This window comes from Euprymna scolopes, chromosome 14 (assembly GCF_053919585.1).
Source record: "Euprymna scolopes isolate OS-2025 chromosome 14, ASM5391958v1, whole genome shotgun sequence".
Taxonomy (NCBI): Eukaryota; Metazoa; Mollusca; class Cephalopoda; order Sepiida; family Sepiolidae; genus Euprymna; species Euprymna scolopes.
This window is the reverse complement of record NC_136495.1, coordinates 142,766,430-142,785,839: the sequence shown is the minus strand read 5'-3', so window position 1 is coordinate 142,785,839 and position 19,410 is coordinate 142,766,430.

The window sequence follows — 19,410 nt, the reverse complement described above, 5'->3', positions numbered from 1 at the left end:
CAGGCAATATAAAACAATTGCAAAACTTTAGTCGACACGAAAAGTTTACAATTACGTTCTTTAAGTTCCGTTTATTAAAAAGAAACAAAATTAGCAGTTTGGAAAAGATCAGTTTCATAAATCAAATAAAATTTAAAACAAAATTTTGAATTTACCAACATGGCACATCGAAAACATTATGATACTCACCGAATCGTAAGGGCGATCGTGTTAAAAAGTAACCGTAATAATCAAGAGGAACGCATTGCCCCTTTCTGATGTAAGGTACATCTCTACATATGAAGGAAAGAAATTGTCCAATACACCGTATACAACTTATAATTATTAATGCAACAATTGTACGCAAAATGACATAACATTCTATATGTATTATACATAGGAAAGCCCGACGAAAAATGGCAGAAAAATCAAGTTGGTGTTTTCTGTAAACGAATTAAAATCAATTTAAATCCAATATTCTTGAGCAACTCATTTTTCCAGGAAAATAAGAGACGTAATGTTTTATATGAAAAGAAGAATGTAAATTTTCCAAAGAAAAAAATAAAATAAAAACACCATCCATAGCCATTTTTTTACATTTTCGATGTATAGCATTAAAATGTTTTAAAACGGTTTTTGAATCACTTAATGTTTTTGTCTAAAAATGATTGAGGATAATTTGCTATAAGAATATGCAAAAATATTATAACATAAGAACCTGAATTTCAAATAATTCCATCTTTTATCCCACTTTATAGATTCCGCGTGACGAAATTTAAAAAAACATAAAAAGCTAATGATAGTTGGGAAGAAACAACGGTAGCCGTTTCAAGACTAAGGCAAGTTTATTTAGTCCTGTCGATTATCATATAATTTTAACGGCTGTTTTAACGATTAAGTGAAGAATCAACATTATAAATTCTGGAGGGTCAGCACCTAGTATATATATTTTAAATACGTTCGATCCAGCATCTAAAAATTAACGTATGGACAACTTTGCTGATAAAAATGAAGCGACACCATACTTTATCATATTTCGCCTACTGGTTAGGTTATGGAATATTGACCAAGCTTTTCATTTATATGCACATAATTGTTTTATCTGCGACTGCTATAACATTTCAGTAAATATGCTTTGCTTTTATCTGGGTGCATTGAATCTTTCATAATCTGAGCAATGGCATACTGTTTTAATTACTGCTTTACAAACGTAAAACAGTTACCAAACTTAAAATAGTAAGTAATTATCTCTCTGCTTCAGTGAAACGCGTAATAAAACCGGCAATACTGATTTTTAGTTGCCGTAACTTATATTAACCCCGATGATTCCCTTCGTCCTAAAAAGTCATGTATAATATAACTTTCACATGTCTGTTTAAAGGCCTGCAATTATGTAAGTTTTTATGCATGTGTGCCTAAAACTTTCGACAGAGGCGACAGATTCTTACGAGATCGGTTTCGTATGGACGACAAATATGGAAGACTTGGCTAAAACCATTAATACTTTCACTTTAAACTGCCCGCTTTTCTACAGAGAGGGGTCGTTTATTTTGCCGATATTTTCGAAAGTCATCCCCAATTTTCGATTTACTAGCCTTAATTTAAACCTTCGTCACTTCCGGTTTGGCAATGGGCACATGGCGACGACGTCACGATTTTTATGTTCTTTTCCTCTTTCGCAGCACGGGTTCGAGCCTGCCTGCCTACTACAACCTTTTTTTTATTTTGCTCAACACACCACTCCAAACACCCGGGCAACGCCGGACAACGCAGACCCCTAGGCTAGTAACTTTATCTTTGCAACTAATGTCAACGCAGGAAACAATATAAGTTTTTCTATTTAATTTCAAACATCCACATGCCTAAATCTTCCCTATATATTATTTACTAACATTTAATTACCATTAGCTTTTAGGTAGCTTCCACATGAGTATTTCCTTTCTAATATATTTACTTCCAAGATTGTTGTTATTTATTTTGTTTGGCATGAGACCACTAGCGTGCCATCTTTACTTTGAGGCTAAACTTTTAAAAATATCAAATATGTTCTAACTAGGTAAAACGTTATTATGCATATAGTAAACGGTATTTTTAGTTATTCAACATTAAAAAAAAACATAAAATATAATACTCTCTAAGCGTTTAGTTAATAAAATACACACCTCACTACTGATTATTTGAGCAATGTATATAATCTAATCCGTCTGCTATCAGAAATTCATCTACGGACAGTGAAAGAGCAACTAGACAGAGAGCTAAATACAAATGAGGGTAGCTAAACAAATCATTGTAAAATAAATATTTGCAACCAAAATAGAAAAGTCTGTTGATGTATTTAAACTGGAAGCTAGAAATTCAGTGATAGATATACAGAGAAAATAATAGAAAATACTGAATGTGACAGAGATAAAGAATAAATAAAAATATGCAATGATATAGATTCTGATATGAAGTACATATATTCTATGGCATGTAGACTTATATCTCATCGATTAATTATCAAGATCGATGTACTGATTTTAGTTTACTTGGGAAAAATAGAATTCCGACTACGAAGATAACTCAATGAAAGGCTTTTTATATGCAGCTCTTTCTTAATTACTTGGCATAGTTTCAATCTTTAGCGACGATGGAATGCAAGAAAGTGACTATTTGATATGGTGGAGAGTACATAAGGATGATAAAAAAAAGTAAAGATCAAAAACTAAGAAGTTAATTTTACGAAGATGTGCGTAGATAATTCGATCTGAATGGAAAAATAAATTAAAGAATATTTTGAAATGAAAATTGTTATGCCATTTGGGGGACCGTTTTAACAGAAGAAAGATTGTGGAAAAATATGACAAATGAAGACGGAAAGAAAAAAAAAGGATTACAATAACACATTAAATAAAAGAATTTACGTCAATAAAGAAAAAAAAAGGCACACGGTTCAATAAGATCACTATAGGAAACACGGTGTTAGATGCAGAATTGTAAACATAAACTATACATCAATTAACAAAATGCGAAAACGTGAAAATGTATAATGCACATTAATGCCAAATATTGTTGTACCTAGTTAATCTGAAGGTCACACGCATTTAAAAAAATAATAGAATACGCCGGCAACATAATAATTTCGATAGCGTGCATGAAGAATTTTTTAAATATGTAATATAGATGAATTTACAAATTGCCAAATTAAAAAAAAGAATGTCTTAGATATCTTTAAAAGCAAGTTTGCCTATGTTAATTATGAATATACTTTTTACGCACGAGTATGCGTTATGTTGTTTAAAAAAATGACTGGTCGAACGACAGTATTTCATCACATTACACTTCACGGCTAAATAATATATTCTGCCAAAAATTATATGTATATAATAAAGAATAACGTGAATATATGATAAAAAGTCAGCATTTACGACATAAATTGTGTAATAAGATTCGGGCAGATATGTACACACACGCACACACATATGCATATCAAACAGATATATACACATCAAACAGATACATACACACACACACACATGTATATACATACATATATATATATTTGTGTATATATATTTATATATATATACATATATATACATATATATACATATACATGTATGTATATACATATACATAGATATATATGTATATATGCATATATATGCATATATGTGTATATATATTTTTATAGATATACATATATATGTATATATACATATATATACATATATATATATATATATATATATATATATATATATATATATATATTATCAAATGATAATGTATGTGCCGACATAAACATTATAAGACTAGCAGAATGAGAAACAGAGAGCAATGGAAGAACGAATATGTCAAATCTTTATGTGAGGACTGATATTAATTATTTTCAAATAATTCAACTTTTACAATCGTTAACGCATTCGTCAAAATTAAAGTAAGAAATAAATGTCATGTTTGTTATACACCTTTATGAACTTCGCATAACTTGTCTACATTTTAAAATAAATACATGAAAATAGAGTTTATAATATACTATGATGTATAAGTTATATAATAATCCATTTAGTTATTGTGAAAGCACAATATTAATACATTTGATGATAAAACTATCTGCAGTACAGAAATCGCTGTGGGAAAATATAGATAAATTATATAAAGAATGTGAAGGCATAAAAATCATAATGTTATATATAAATAAAAAAACATAGTATATAGTTTATAAGAAGTAAATTATTATATAAACCTACACACCTAATATTTAATTTATTGGACTACTATATCAAGCATACATAAACGCCTTAGTAATAATGATGCAAATAAAATAAATATATAGAACAAAATTATATAAAAATCCAGACTATACAGAATGTGAACATCCTAATGAGATAGAACATATTTACCATTAGGAAAAGATGATACTACATGGCATACCACGTTAATAAATACCATGCGTCGATTACATAACTTGATGGCAACAAGAAAGACGAACGATCTTTTTACTGAGTCAATCGCTTTATTCCAGATTAGTAAAATATCAATATTTCACTAAATATACGTCACAAAAAAATGAAAATTGTAGGATCTAGTTTCTCAGAGTTCGAATCTTACCAGTCAATGTTTTGTCCACATTTTTCATCTCATAAACTGAGACTGCTGCAGAGTATGCGACCTTTATCATATTTTTCAACAATTCTGAAGTCGAGCCACATGAGTGGATATAATCGGCTGTGTAATATTCCCCAAACTGTTGTGTTTTGTTTATATCGATATTTCGTTTTGCAGCTTTTTTAATGCAGAATAATGTATTTGTTTGATATTTGCATTTGCGACCTATGACTGAGTGATCGGTGTCGCTTTTATTTACTCATTTAGTTATTTACTCATTTGTTGCTCCTTTGTAATTACTTATTTGTCAGTTTGTTTATTCATTTCCAAATAATATCCGTCGATATGAAAAAATTAAAAACATCTCTTTCTATATAAAAGCCTATTTATATGATTCATGATATATGATTTCAATACAAGTGGTAATATGGAAGTTACATTTGTCACTTTAATGTGTCGCAAGTAATTGCAGTAAAGTTTATATATATATACATATATATGTATATATATATATACATATATATATATATGTGTGTGTGCATGTGTATGGGTGTATGTGTGTGTGTGGCTGTGTGGGTATATGTATTTGTGGCTCTCTGTGTATATAGACACTTTATTTTAATGATTTTATTCTCTCATAAGAGTTTTTCATCCCTTCCCAATACTATGATATATAATATATATTTTATAAGATTATATGACTTTTACAAGGATAGGTTTCTTGATCATATACATTCAGACACACACACACAACTATATATATATGCATATATATACATATATATATATATATATATATATATATACATATGCTTCTATATTTGTAGATCATCCTGTTCAAATAAACAATCTAGTAAATGTACTGAGTTCTATCCGGCAAATAAATTATATGCCTTGTTCCCTTATATTATGCTGCTTTACCATAGTAATTTTTACATGCATAAATAAACACTCCATTTATCAGGATGTTTGAAACATAAGTTATTTTAGTTAATGTTTTTGAATATTTTGTTCATAAGTATGCAAGTAAAGCTTTTTCCATCCAGTTACTGACATAGTGTGTTTTCGTTCGTTTATTTTAGTATTAAACCGTAACGCTTGAAATGGTGGCAAGTACGAATCTCGCTTTACTATTGACCTGTATAGTTTAAGCGATTTTATTATTTGACGTTTTTGTATATATAGTAATTAGAGATGTACCGGTTTTTGCTTACTATAGTTATTTATTTGGGGTATACCGTGACAACATCTCTTTGGTTAATTTATTAATTAATTAAGATATAGGGGATGAGAGGATATGTGTTTTCATATTAATGCAATGAAGAGCATAATTGTTTGAAATTTACATCTTATTTAAAGCATCGCCTTTAAAGTGTTTGCAGCTGATAACCAATTATAATTTAACATATGATAATTTTCCACGCATTTTAAATCTAATAATTTAAATCTTTCCTTAAAACATATATATATATATATATATATATATATATATATATATATATATATATATATATATATATATATATTAAGTAATGTGATTGATAATTTAAAATTTGAAAATTAAGTTATAATTAAATTAAAAATCTGTTTCATAAGAAGGAACAACAACAAAATCAATTATCTGTACGATCGGTTCGGAAAACAATGCTTTTTATTGTGGTAGACATCAAGTTACGTACAATAATTACATATAGTTTTTTTATAAGCAAGGTCTCCTCGTCAGCAAATTTTGAAGGGTTTTTATTCAATTTAAAAGACACCATAAATAAACCTAGCATTAAAAGTAAGGCAGATGTATCTCTCGAGCTTATTATATATCTAAATTACAACGAGCACTTTCTCTTTCCTGTATTTTAATTAAACTAGTAATTTCACTGTTACATTGAAATACACTCAGCTCTTTAGACTATTGTTCTAATATCCTTTAAATTATATATGTATATATATATATATATATATATATATATATATATATATATATATATATATATATATATATATATATAATGGAGAAGTTAATGTACTACAATTTTCTGCATTTATAAATATTTTCCATTCGACTGAAGTTGTTTTCTTTGCTTCTATTAAATTCAAGTAGTACACTTAGAGTGATTTATTATTTATTGACACTGTATATTGTAGCTAGGACCGATGCAGTATGCCCGTTTATTTTATTCAATCCAATATATATTTCTTTAAAAAAAAACTGAAGAAAAGTATTAACGTATGTGATTTTTATTGCCTCAATAAAACATTGAAGAAATATACATACTTCAACGGTCTTATCTACAATCGAGATATCATTACACGTAACCCTTCTAATCCTTTACAAATTCCAATAATACAAAAAAAAAACGCCTGGTACTCCATTATCTGTTTGTCTATACACGTATCAGGATTTAGAATGCACTTTTGGCAGCGCTTAACTATGAGTGTTCTTGTGCGTCCGGAGCGAAAATTGTCAGACAAGAATAGATAAAAACTTATTTTTAACAGGAAATACTTAAAAACTGTTAAGATGTTTTGGTACTATAAAATCAAACGGCATATTGTACGCCAATATTTATTTTTCTAAGGAGTAATCAAATATACTCAATTCAATTTTGCCCGAAATCCAATGGCACATTCAATGATAAGGGGCTGCTTTCTAAGTTGTACAGAGATAATAACTGAAACAGAAATTCGAAATACTAATGCATAACTTTAATATCATAATAATTAATTTCCCTGTTAATCTACTCGAGTACTATTAATATAAGTGGTAGTTCGCCTCTCATATGCACAGATAGCGTTGTTCACTATTTGGTTCTATTATACAAAAGAGATCTTCCGGATTTTACTGCAGCTACAAATAAGGATTAACACACACTTACACAGACATATATATAATGCTGATATTTTCCTGAAGCAAAGTATCCAATGAAGCCTTAACGAGGTTAATCCTAGATTGCTCAGTACGGTAAAGTATACATTTTATTTGTTTTTACATAAACATAATTTGTCGCTACGAAATCTGAGGAAGTATCATTACTGAAGAGGTGTCTAGTTATTAGTAAATCGCTGAGGTAAGCATGTTCCGGAATGTGTAGCAACATAGTCATACTTATTTAAAAACAAAAAAAATATATATATAGTTGTTTGTTCTCAATTTGATTAATATATACTATTGGCGCCTTATTTTACTATTTCCTGTATTTCTGTATATGTTATGATTTTTGCAAAATATACACTTAAGAGATCATCTCATTTGCATATTACATTAAAAACCTCAATTTTATTAAATAGCGGTACCTTAGGTAATTTTCTAGCGAGAGATTTTTTTAAAATGCTCTATTTAAAATTGTTATAAATAAATGTTATAAAATAACATTAAATTGTATTTATTTGGAATTATTATTCCAACATCGACTTTTTAAAATCTCTTTTTAGAGCTATTTTCCCTTAGATACTTTGGAACATAACACACACAAATCATATACCAAATAAAGTATTTTGTGAACCTCAATAAGTTTCTAGCTTAAAAAAAAAGTCGTTGTAGATAGAAAAATGTTTTTATTTTTTTTATATTCAAATAAAAAAAATAGGAAAAACTCCAAAAAAATCATTTGTTTTTATTTTTACTTTAAATGGCCATACAGAAATCGATAATTTCTTACGATGTGACCCAGCGTCGTGCAACAAAAAAAAACCTACTACGCCTCTCTAAACTCCACGGTTTACACTTTTTTTTTCACGTTAATCTCATCGATTACAGACTTAAATTTTGAATTAAAAATACGACGAGACCAAGCGTCATTTAACCCCTTAAAACAAAGATATACTCCTTTTTTGCCTAATACATTATAACATCTTTTTAAATAATATGAAAGAAGAAATTTTGAAAAAAAACCCCAGAAAATGAACAGTTTATAATGGGGGATGACTTTTCTATATAAATTTTACGTAAAGTGAGCACCCACTTTTTTGGCAAAAAAAGCGTTCAACGAGACATGTCACTAGCATTTTTTCAAGTTTGGACATCGACTGGGGCAACACATGAAAAATATAATCTGCTTTTGTTTTGTTTTTTAATGGGGGTCGGGAGTTACATTTGGAACATGAAATAACGATAAATTTAATTATTTTATGAGACCATCTCTACGTTCACTTAACAATTTTATATAAAAAGAAACGAACCCCAAATACGTCAAGTTCAATTTTTTGTTGGGGGGGGTAGTGGGTTACATTAGACACATAAAATGACGAAAAATTTAATTTAATTGCTTTTTCAATTAATTTTCGTTGAACTTCATTTTTAAGGTGTTCTGCCTACTTAACTTCTTTTTTTTTTGCAGTTGCACGGAAATTCGATGTTATTTTTATTGAAGCAAAAGTTGTAATGATTTATTTTTAATTATTTATATATTTTTGGGTGGATGACATTTTCTCTGCAGTGCTCAATATCCGGAAAATAGCTTCTGATCTTAGTATCCCTTCTGCCAGAATATGTGTTTTAGGTACTTCTTCTTTTTTTGAGCAACTATATTTTAATGTTTTTCTCCATTCTTTTATTTTGAATTTGTTGTGGGGTATCCGGGTTGCCAAATATAAAATTAACATCATGACAATCAAGGCAACGCCGGATATCAACGCTAGTATATATATATATATATATATATATATATATATATATATATATATATATATATATATATATGGGGGGTATGTGTGTTTGTCTGCGTGTATGTGTATGTTTTCTTCTGTATGTATATAAAATAAACTTATACGTGTATGTGTGCTGTACTTTATTAGATTGATTGGGTTTTAAATGTTTTATTCACGCATAATACGTTTTCTGTTTCTGTGTCTATATTAAAACCCCCGCGAATTATTATTATGTTTTGTCTAGCTCGTTTTTTTTCTACCAATGACAGATTACTTTGTTTAGACAGATTTCAATAGAAAAAAACATTTATCAAAATTATAGTTTTCCCTTTTTTAATATGAGAACAAAACGCCAACCTATTTTCAATGGGTTTAGTGTAAACCATATAGGAAACGCGTATATGACAAATAGCTAATGTTTATACTTCGTATATATATATATATATATATATATATATATATATATTTATATATATATATATATATATATATATATGCATGAACACGTACTCGTTCACACAAGGTAAACAGAAGAAACAACTATATATATATATATATATATATATATATATATATATATATATATATATATATATATAAGAGATTTAATATAACCACAGCACAGTGTATAAGATATGACAGACGGTCAGAAATTGACGAAACTTATAATGGCGCTCGCAGTTATGCCGTTTTACTTGTGTTTATATAAGCTATGTATATATCTATAAGTACACATACGCGCAAAGATCATATATATATATATATATATATATTTGTATATACACATTTATTTAAATTTAAGACTATTATATATGTTAAAATTTCACAGATATCCACATATATTTTTTATATGTACGTACTTGTGTTAATTTTTGGACTATTATATTTTTTTTATTTTTACACACACACACACACACACACACACACACACATATATATATATATATATATATTTATATATATATATATATATATATATATACATGCCTTATGCACATAGAGGGAAATAAAATAAAGATATAATAAAAATAAATATTGTAATCCAAAGTTCTTATATGTATATATATATATATATATATATATATATATATATATATATATATATATATATATATATATATTATTATACAAAAGTATGGTTTCTTATCAGCGTTGCTTTAGTGAGACCTAAGAAGCTGGGTCCTGACACAAGTTGTTTTTGTAAACAGTGCTATGCGAATTCCTCATAGATGAAATGCACTTATTATTTTTAATGTGATTTTAAACCGAATAAAACTTTCGTTACATATTATTAATTATGTGTATAAACATACGAAAAACAAATGTAAAACTATTATACATTCGGTTATTAGATTATTTATGCAAATATATTGATTAAAACGACTTTGCTGAGATACGAAAACTATGGTATATTAAACTAATTGACTATTCAACATTCCTGTTCTTGTCCCAATACCTGAGGATATTTGTTGGAATCGCACATATTTTTTATATATATAATAAACTGGAACCTGGAATAAGAGAAGCGTTAAAAATTAAGACTAAAAATACTATTAATATGAAAAACTATACTAGTCAATCTATCTAGAATGATTGGAAATGCATTGAACCCCGTCAAATATGGCGAGTACATGAGCTAGCCCTTTCTATTTATAAAAAGTCCGTTTCTCGGCAGGGAGAATGGTCAAAATTCAAATTAATACGCAAAAAACGCATAGTTTAGTTATTATGCTTAATTTGTATTTAAATATGCTTAAATGTGGAAATTCTATACCCCCCCATATATATATATATATATATATATATATATATATATATATATATATATATATATATATATATATATATATATATATATATATATACTAGAATTTCAGCCCGCCTTTACCCGGGTGTTTGGACGTGTATGGTGTGCAAAAAAAAAAGTGGTAGTAGGAAATCAGGCTCGAACCTGTAACGCCAAACCGGAAGTGACTGATGTTTAATGAAGCTTAGACGAAAGGATAGGATCACTTAAAAAAAATATTAGTGAAAAAAGCGACCCCCTCAAGAAAAGTGCCCAGCTAAAGATATTAATGTTTCTAGCCAACTTTTTGCTGACGTTGATACAGGCGTTGAATTCAAATTCAGAAAAATTGGTGGTCTCTTTTACGAGCCGCTTTTCAAAGCCACGACCCTCATTGAACAAACTCTTATAAGGAACCTTTCGTTAGAAAATTCGGCTGCACGTTGTACAACCTCTCAGGAGAAAGGGCAAGTGATAGACAGGTTTTACGACGCTTACAAGATTTCGGTCTGACAAAAGAAAACGGAATTCATTCACTAACGTTGACCTACACCAAAACAAGTTCAGGGCGTAAAGCGGTGACTACCAGTACACACTTTCATTATATACCAATCTGAGTTGATGATAAAGATCTCAAATATGCAAAATAACTCAACCGATCTTGGTAGTAAATTATGCTTCTCTTGATGATGGATTCATTAATCGAATTGCGAAAATCTGCGCCATATCTTAGGGATGATAAGCTTAAGCACTTAAGTACTTGTGTATAAAGCAGTTTTTCTAACGTCCCTGCTTTATGGTACGAAATCATGGGCAATCTATTGCAATCACACATAAGCTTGATTTCTTCCACCAAACCTGCCTTCAAAAGCACAAGTTAAAAAAGAATTTGCCAGGTGCAAATAATTTTTTTCGTGATTTTGATCGAATGGTTTCTCAACGAAATAAATGGGGATCTGCCTCTTAGAAGAGTAGCAGGTAGTTCTCTGAACCTCAATTTAAAGAAGCATAATACGTGAAAAAAGGTCAATCTGATGAGTCGTAGTCGAGGAAACGGGTCTCAGTGGATAATCATATTTTAAAACAGTATATATTCCGCTTGGGTGTACCAAGTGGGCAAAGGGAAAATTATTCCCAACTCGCATTTCGGTAAAAATGCACTTTCGTATAAATAATTACATTCATTCAAGACGCATCGCAAAAAAAAAACAAATAAAATAACATCTACGTTAATCGCGATATGTCAAATCAATCGTACGAGGTGGTCCAGTGGTAAGAGTTTAGAATTTGTAGTTTTAGAGTTTTATATATATATATATATATATATATATATATATATATATATATATATATATATATATATATATATATATATATATATATATATATATGCACGTTTCATTAAATAGCACGGACAACTCTTGCTTGTTTTTCTTGTAACTCTCTTTTTCTCTTTGTCGGACCATTTTCCGAAGGTTTTTTTTCCGAATGCAGAACCCCCCCCCCCAAATTTTCAATTTCATTTTTTTTTTATTTTTTACTACTCGCCTGAGGATGACCAATGGAGGTCGAAAACGTTCGTGATTATGGGAATTTTTTTTCACTAGTAAAAAACGTTCGGAAAATGAGTTGTCTGTGCTATTAATTGAAACGTGCATAAAAGAAAAAAATCTGCCTATATATATATACATATATATATATATATATATATATATATATATATATATATATATATTTATATATATATATATATATATATATATATATATATATGTACTATTGGAGACCGAATCCTATGAGGAGCGAAATAATGAACTTTTGCGTTTATTACTCCGGAAGTATAAAACAATCGTGGATGTAGATATGATAAAAAAATTAAACATATGCGTGTGTGTCTGTAAATATCCACTAATATTAGTGAGTATTGTTTACTCTTACAGCTCAATTGTTGTTTATTAACATAGAATTCACGATCTTCTTCGTGGCACGTTCCTTTATTTCTATTTGTGTTTTCATATTTTAGAATAACGGCTTCTAAATATTGCATAATTATAACAAAACTAACGTCAATAGCTTTCCTTAATACTAAAAGTTTAATAATGTTTCAATTAATAGTATTTTATGAAACTAAATCAAGCTTCAGATTAAGAAGCTTATTAAAGTTAGTTTTAAAAAATAAAAGGTGAAGAAAAACGTGTACATTATTGGCAGAGGACATCTACACATATCAGGTACTCATGATACATCTAAGAAGCCAAATTAACTAAAGCAGTAATATTTTCAATAATGTAACTAAAATGCATAATTGAAAATCGTAATAATCATACGCTTACAGTAAAAACATTAATGTTTTAAGAAGATTTATATTTTTTAACACGGGGATAGATTCTAAAACCTAAGCATGATTTCTTTTAAAAAAGATATATTTTAATTACCCATTCAACTGCATTGTGAGATTAGGTTTTTTTAATGATAGAAATGGCATGCGGAGAGTAAGGCATCATATTATTTTGAACGCGTTATTATTTTTTCTGTAAAATTCTTAAATGTGTCCTTGTAAGATAGGGTGTTTTTCTTTCCGCAAAAATATATAATAATTAGATATGTGAACCAATAGTAAATGGTGTAAAATAATCGTTTTCAATCAATTAAATTAATTGAAATTATTAAAGTGAGAGCTCTAAAATTGATTTTTTTACGACAATTAAGTTTTTAACACAATAAAGTAACGGCTGTGACTACAGAAAAAAAATATTATCCTGTCCCCTAAAATCCTATGTGTATACTTGCTAGTTTAGTTCTAATCATAATAAACGGTAGAAGTTATTTCTAGGATACATATATTATTACAGTAAAAGTTATAGTATATACACATTGAAGGAAAAGATAAAAATACGTAAAAATAACTTTTAATCCGTTTCTAAACCCTACCGAGAGACGCGTTACCTTTTTGGGTTTTCTTGGATTGGATTGGACAAAATAAGGAGTCAAGATAAAAAAAAAATGACAAAATTATATTTGTAAAGCTTGTGGAAAAACAATGGGATCACATCCATTTATTTACTCCAAAGATGATACAGAAAAATAACTTCGGATTCGATAATTGTCAAACATCTAAGACATCTTTAGAGTAGTAATACAAATTGTTCTAATTAATAATACTATGTAGGTGTCAAAATATGTAGGAATTGTAATTGCAACTTCTAATCGTATAGGCGAATTCTGTCTGACAATTAACTGAGTAAACCAACTCCCTATAAACCATTATCACAATATAATTGCACATTTCAGTCGATATTTTAAAATCAGAACGATCTTATTGCATGGATATGCAGAACCACCGGGGGAAAAAAACTTTTAAGGAAATATAACAAAATGTATAAATAGGTATAACTATATTCAATTAGCATGGATATTTATTACGCAAATAAATATTGAACTTACTTGCTACATATGTTTCATTAGAATATGTGTATATATATGTATATATATATATATATATACATATATATATATATATATATATATATATATATTATAATATTTCGGGGCATACTACAATTATGCAATTATGAAGGAAAGAAACCCTTGGATTATTATAATTAAAATATGAAAAATAACTAACTGGTTTCGCTCTTTCTCTAATAATGTTTGATCGACGTTTTATTTCATTTACAAAAGCGAGTTAAACACATGAATAAAAATATACGCTTACAATAAGATTTATGAAAGAAAAACGGGTAGGGGCACTATATCTAAAATTAATAGATGTGCTATCTATGAACAATGATGGAATTTCCTAAAGGAGTATCAGGTCCTAAGATAATTTCCTTCTGTTTTACTAAAGAAAGTTTCATTACACGAAATCGAAATGAGCTCCAAATTATAAAAAAATAGAAGTTTGAATGAGCACGACTAAAAAATTTTTATTTTTTTATTTATTACATTTTCACCCCAAAAAAGGCACACTGCCACTTTGTTGTAGGGGGCTACTATCAGGGGAAACAACTGCTGGGGTACTATGTAGGGGTTTGGGCAGCAAGATGTTGGTTCACGTTGCACTTGAACTTCTGCATGTCAGTACAGTTGAGAAAGCAGTGACCTGGAATGGAATTCCAAAGTCTAGCGGTTCTGGGGAAGAAACTACTGGAGTAGAAAAATCCCTTACATCTAGGGATCTCTACAGTGTGGGGGTGGGATCTTGCGGCTTGCCGGGTCTGTCGAGGGTGTTCACGTCGTGGGGGAACAAGTGCTTGCAGTTCATCAGAGAATTTACCATTAAAATACTTGAAGAACAGGCAGAGGGATGCAACGTTTCGTCGATGGGACAGAGGCTGAAGCTTTGATGCCAGTTTAGGGCCTATCAGATTTGCGACTCTCGTTTGAACATTGTCGAGGAGCGAGAGACTAGTAGCCGATGCACCAGCCCAAATATGACAGCAATGCTCCATACATAGGTTTACTTATAAGTCAATGTGGAATTTTGTAGTACCTGTCGAGTTTTTAAGAAAATGATCCGATTTTTAAGATAAAGATATGCCATGTAGAGCGTCAGTTGGTAGGAAGGTATCATTCCTTATTTAGCCAGGTATGGCCTGGTGGACTATACTATCAAGTATTTTAGTATGTTGATCGTCGTTGTCGCACAGCTACATTAAAATTGATAAATTAAATCATGTTTATGGTATTAGAGTAGAACATCATTTCAAGAGGTTGCGATTTCCGGTTTCCTATAGTACACAGGACGTATGCCGGATGCAAAATATCATTTTCTAATGTTAACATAATATCTCTGGAGAGAATCACACTTATTGATGCTAATAATAGGAGACAAATATAAACTGGACATTTAGCCACCGTATTTTCTGCAATCATTTGTTTTCAATGACTAATCTCATACAATCCAGGGGTAACCATGATTAGATCAGATTTCCCTGGCTTATTCAATTCTTGACCCTGGACAAAACAGATACAAGTGTGTATCCAACAGATAAAGAGTGGGGAAATTTATTCACAGAGGTTTCAGCTAGGTGAGTGTTTTTCGTGAACGATTGGAGAGGGGGGCGACGATTGGAGCGCACAGGAGCACTTGCCATTGAAATAACGATAAAATAAGGACACTCCAGCAAGGTATCTTCTGTGGGAGAGAGGTAGCAGGGAAGGAAAAAAGGTGATCCCCCTAGTTTTATGATATATAGATATAAGTTAAGCTTAAGTAGAGTTTTTTTTTAATTCGATAATTACACTTTCATGCAAGTTGCATATCATTTAGTAATGAGGAAAATAGTCTGCTTCCGTTTCATCATCATAGAATGAAGGCGTAGTAAAGATCTACAGGTGAAGATAGTCATGTCTTTGTACAAAGATAATGCATAGCTTTATGCGCATATATGTATATACATGCATATATATATATATATATGTATGTGTGCGTGTGTGTGGGGGGTATATATGTAGACATATATGTGCGTGTATATATAAGTGTGCATTGATATGGATATATGTTTATATATATATATATATATATATATATATATGTATATATATATATATGTATACGTATGCATATATCATTATTATTATTATTATTATTATTATTATTATTATTATTATTAATATTATTTACTATAAAACTTATAAAATACCTACAGGCAGTAGTGTTTCATCCTTTCGAGAATTATCAGTGCAGGGTATCATAATTAACGCCAGTCGGGAAATTCGAACCCCGGCAAAAGAAGGCATGTCTGTCTTCATTAATAAAGACCCGATCCATTCGGCTACCGTCAACCGCGAGAGATACAGTTGACATTGAAACATTTTTTTCCTATTAAATGATTTTAACGTCAGTCAGCGTGATCTTATCATTATATGACGATCTGCGCATATATATATATATATATATATATATATATATATATATATATATATATGTGTGTGTGTGTGTATATATATATAATATATATATATATATATATATATATATATATATTCTTTTTTTATATTTATGTCTCGAAAGTAAAGTGAAAAGCACAACTAATTTTTCTTTTATTAATATTATTGGAATTTTTTCTTTTTTTCCTTGTACACATTTTTGTGAATTATTCCATGGATTTCTGCCTTTGGATTATAATGGACCATCTTCATCCAATTACGAGATTCTCTTGGATTTTACTTGTACAAATGGAAATTCTTTTGACTTTCTTGAAGTTTTACATTTGGATTTTTCTGTCACTGGATTTTTTTATCTTCCACCAGACTATCCATTCGTGTGTAATCACCTTTTTCTTTACCATATTCCCTCTGCTTCACTTTTTTTGTTTTCAAGTAAGATCTTTGACTTACTTGTTGTTTCATAAAGTACTTCTGCATGCAAAATCCGATCCCGCATTTTGCTAATTCCTACCCCCTGATTAGAAGGAAAATGTTTCCCCGAAACCCCGCGGATTAAGGACTATCCATTTATCTAGTGTTTCCTTTTCAGATTACATATGTTTTCAACTCATTTCAAAGTGTTTTTTTTTTACATATTTTATTAACTGTTTGCTCATATTATAAGCTCTATTTCCTATTTAGTTTACTCAAGCTTTTATATCTGGCTGAGATAATTTTATAATTATTAATTCTTTAATATTTATAATTTACTTTAATTTAACCATCTTGGCTCATTTTGGTTATTTAATTGTAATTTTCATTTCACACACACACACAGACACACACACACACGTATATATATATATATATATATATATATATATATATATATATATATATATATATATATATATATATATATATATATAGGTGCATAGTGTGTCCCCGTCTTTTTTCTCAGATGTACACGATATTTTAACAAGTGGTTTACTGTCGCTTTTATATAAAAAAAAAGTCAATCCAGCTCCCGAAGAGTAAGGGCGAAACCCTTCAGTTTGTCTCAGATTTTTCTATCCTTTTAATCATGAATATCCACACATGTATTCCCTTCATAATTGCAACATATATTGCGTGTGTTAATATCTATAAATTATTATTATTTCTTCTCATGAAAATATGTTTTCCTTGATGAATGCAGTACGTGTGCGTGTGTGTGAGTGTGTGTCTGCCTGCATTATTGCCTTCTTCTTCGTGTACTTCTATTTTTCTCCTGCAATTTAACCGGGAGCGATTTCCTCGATATATCGTCATACCTGGCTTCGCCCACTTCACATAAAACACCCAACTTCATGTCTTTGTTCCTGTTAAGTGCCGATAAGTGCTTTACGGGAGCCACTCCATCTCGAGATGAACTCTATAGAGGCGAACACAAAGCTATTTGGACCTTTGGGAAACATCAAATTATTCGTCTACGTTATCATATTTTTTCGTGCATTGATATAGCTAATGTATTCCATGACGTTGTTATCATAGCGAAAACACGTGCTGAAGCTTTGTTTATATACACTTGTTTGACATAAAGATAGTACAACATTGCTAAATAGTATTTTTTATTAGTTTTTCGGAATCAACCCTCTCTTTATCTCACTATTGTATTTTTCTGTATTATTCTATGTATAACTGATAATTAAAACAGACAATTTGGATTATAAAATAGCATGCTTAATATTAAAAATATTGTGCGTAAATCTATCTTTGTTACTATTTTCTTGGCCTTTTTGGTCAAGATCAAAGTGTAGTATCTGTTCCTCAGATGCTGCACTTCCATTTCTTGTTCTCTTTCGGTGGAGGAGACATCCTTCACGACTGAGACAATTTTTATTTTTGTACCTTTTCTCCACGTTAAAAAACGACCCTGGTGTCTAACTCTGTCCCGTGGGGAGGCATAGTAAATAGGTACATATATTTGAATGCGTATTACACTTATATGAACTAGATATGTGTTTATAATATCTAGAGATGTGACAACAGCATACTCCCTTCATTGTTTGGACTCTTGAGTATATATCCGTTTATATTCCATATGTTTTTAGATAGACAAATGTTGTTCTCGGTTGATTAAGTGTGTCTGTGTTGGATATATACCCGAGAGTCAAAAGAAGAAAGAGAATAGTCCGTTGCCACTAATACGTACAATGATTGAATTCAATTAATTACGTTCTAAAATTACAAAAACTAAACTCGACTAGCTACAACCACTATGTATGTTTTCCACCACTTTTTATTTGTGCCTGAATCTAAATGTAAATTCCACGAAGAAATGCTCTATTTTAAAACCGCCCGGCTGTGGACCATTGTTTGGCTAGCCTATTTCTCGGTTGAATACAACATGATAGGCTTCAAATCCAATGGAAACAAGTTCTTCTCTTAATTCCCCCATAAATAATCAACGTCTATCCAACTTACACCAATAACGATTACTTCACTATAACTTTACATGCATTGCACTTTTCCCTAGGTTGCTTTCAGGCCTTGATATG